Here is a 2,566-nt window from a genome sequence, read left to right as displayed (position 1 = left end):
CCTATATCTGACATGGTATTTTTAATTTGCTCATTCAATATATATATATTTTTAATCATGTATACATATTCAAGGATACCATTTTTCATCAATGAAAATATGAAATAGCATATATAGCGGAGCATACCATGCTACATAATTATTTTATTTGTGATTATAAGTTTATATCCGGAAGTATTTTTTGGATGCTATGCTGTCTTGCATTCCAAAGCTGCCGGCTGCAATTTTTTGTTGTTACCTATTGTTCTTTGGTTGCCCTGCATATATTCTTAAATGAACTTATATAACCTGAACGAAGTGGCTCGTGGGGGTTCATACTCAACATCAACAATATGGAAGGGATTGAGCACAAGACCATAAGTGTCAATGGGCTCAACATCCACATAGCCGAAAAGGGTCAAGGTCCGTTAGTGGTGCTCCTCCATGGATTCCCTGAGCTATGATACTCTTGGCCCCACCAGATAGTCTATTTAGCCGATCATGGTTACCGAGCCGTGGCACCAGACCTTCGTGGCTATGGTGACACAACAGGTGCACCAGTCGACGATCACACCAAGTTCACCGTTTACCATTTGGTGGGTGACTTGATTGGGCTTCTTGATGCCATCACAAGTGAAGGTGAGAAGGCGTTTGTTGTAGGTCATGATTGGGGGGCATACCTTGCTTGGAACTTATGCGTGTTTAGGCCAGAAAGAGTCAAAGCACTAGTGAATCTAAGCGTGCCGTTTATTCCTTGGAATCCGATGGGAGACATGATCCCGATGTTGCGAGCCGCATATGGAGAGGATTACTACATGATCAGGTTTCAGGTAAATTTTTCACTCAATAGTAAATGAGTTTTCTGCTTTTCCAATAAAATCAAAATGCATATACGCGCGCAGAAACCTGGAGACATTGAAGCCGAGTTAGCACGAATGGAAGCTAAAACAATTGTGAAAAAATTCTTGACATTTCGAGAATCCGGACCACTATATTTCACTAAAGGGGAAGGATTCAAACACTCCCCTAACGATGCCATAGTTACCTTGCCACCTTGGTTGACGGAAGAAGATGTCGAATACTTTGCTAGCAAACTCGAGAAGGCTGGCATCACTGGTGGAGTTAACTACTATCGAGTTATTCGTTTGTAAGTCATATATGTATACGGTTGCAAAATACACATTTTATTTTGTTTAATGTGATTGAAGTAATTGATTCACTTCTAAGACCAAAGAATCAAAATTTTATCTGAACTTTAATCAATCATTGACGATTAAGAAAGCCTATTGATTTTGATTTCGATTTCAAAGATTACCGAAAACTACGAATGAAAATAACTACAGAAAGCTATCTAGAACTTCTTTTATCATTTCTTATATGCCTCTCGATTACTACCTCTTAACTGTTTTTAACAGAAAAGCGAAAGAGGAGAATATTTTATTCAGTATTTATAGTAACTCCTCACTGATAGTAACTTAACTTTACTTCTATCACTAGTAACACACCATTAGCACCAACTTTTCATCTAGCAACACTAATAACTTTAATCCTAACATGTTCCAATTAACATACAGAAACTGGGAACTAACTGCATCGTGGAGTGGTGTGAAAGTGACTGCCAGCAAAATTTATCACCGGGGATGAGGACTTGGTGTACCATATGCCGGGCATGAAAGACTACATACACAATGGCGAGTTTCAGAAAGATGTTCCATTGTTGGAGGAGATTGTGGTAATGGAAGGTGCTGCACACTTCATCAACCAAGAGAAGCCAAATGAGATTAATAAGCACTTAGTTGAGTTTTTAAGGAAATATTAATCATCTCTTACTCGGTTTCATTCCGTTTCTCTTCTACTTTGTTCAGCTTCGCGCTAGCCGTCTCTTTTTTATATCAAATATATTTTGTTGTTCTTCAAAGAAAGAAAAAAAAAAAACAATCGATCCACAACCTATAATAGGTTTAGATATTTTTTAACCATTGTGGATGATTATAGCAGAACAACATGGACTCATTTGCTTTCCACTAAAAGCAATGCCTTTCCCATCCTTCACTCTTTTATTAAAATGATTAGCGATCAATTTGGCACCACTGTGAAATGCATTTGGTCTGATAATGCTTTTGAACTAGGGACTGGGTTAGTTCAACGTGCTTACTTATTGAGTAAAGGCATTATTCATCAGACTAGACTACTAGTGTAGCTGTTCCTCAACAAAATGGTATTGTTGAACGAAAGCATAAACATTTGCTTGAGACCTCGAGAGCTCTAATGTTTCAATCTAAACTTCCTGTTCAGTTTTGAGCTGACTGTGTTTTAACTGCAACACATTTGATCAATCATTTTCCCACTGGAATTCTTAACAGTAAAACCCCATATGAGGTTTTAACAGGAAAAATTCCTTCTTATGCTAACATGAAGTCTTTTGGTTGTCTTGCTTACGCTTCCACTTTGGCTCATGAACAAGACAAATTCAAACCAAGGGCTGTTTCTTGTGTTTTCTGTGGCATCCTCTTGGTAAAAAGTCTTACCGATTATATGATCTTGACACAAACAAGGTCATCATATCAAGAGATGTCGTTTTCTTTGA

General features: G+C 37.8%; 1 pseudogene across 1 annotated transcript; it reads left to right on the top strand.

Annotated features, from left to right (window-relative positions):
* The first annotated feature begins 329 nt into the window (after positions 1–329).
* LOC143555291 (epoxide hydrolase 2-like) lies at positions 330–1,907 on the top strand (annotated as a pseudogene). The gene is made up of 3 exons (XR_013139175.1): positions 330–809; positions 882–1,126; positions 1,554–1,907. The product of XR_013139175.1 is annotated as an epoxide hydrolase 2-like (transcript).
* Positions 1,908–2,566: the final 659 nt, after the last annotated feature.

This window comes from Bidens hawaiensis, unplaced genomic scaffold (genome assembly GCF_021521415.1).
Source record: "Bidens hawaiensis isolate Kalapana, Puna unplaced genomic scaffold, B.hawaiensis_p1.1 tig00018033_1, whole genome shotgun sequence".
NCBI classification, from domain to species: Eukaryota; Viridiplantae; Streptophyta; class Magnoliopsida; order Asterales; family Asteraceae; genus Bidens; species Bidens hawaiensis.
The sequence above is the reverse complement of the archived record's forward strand: the minus strand, read 5'-3'. Positions and strand labels throughout refer to the sequence as shown.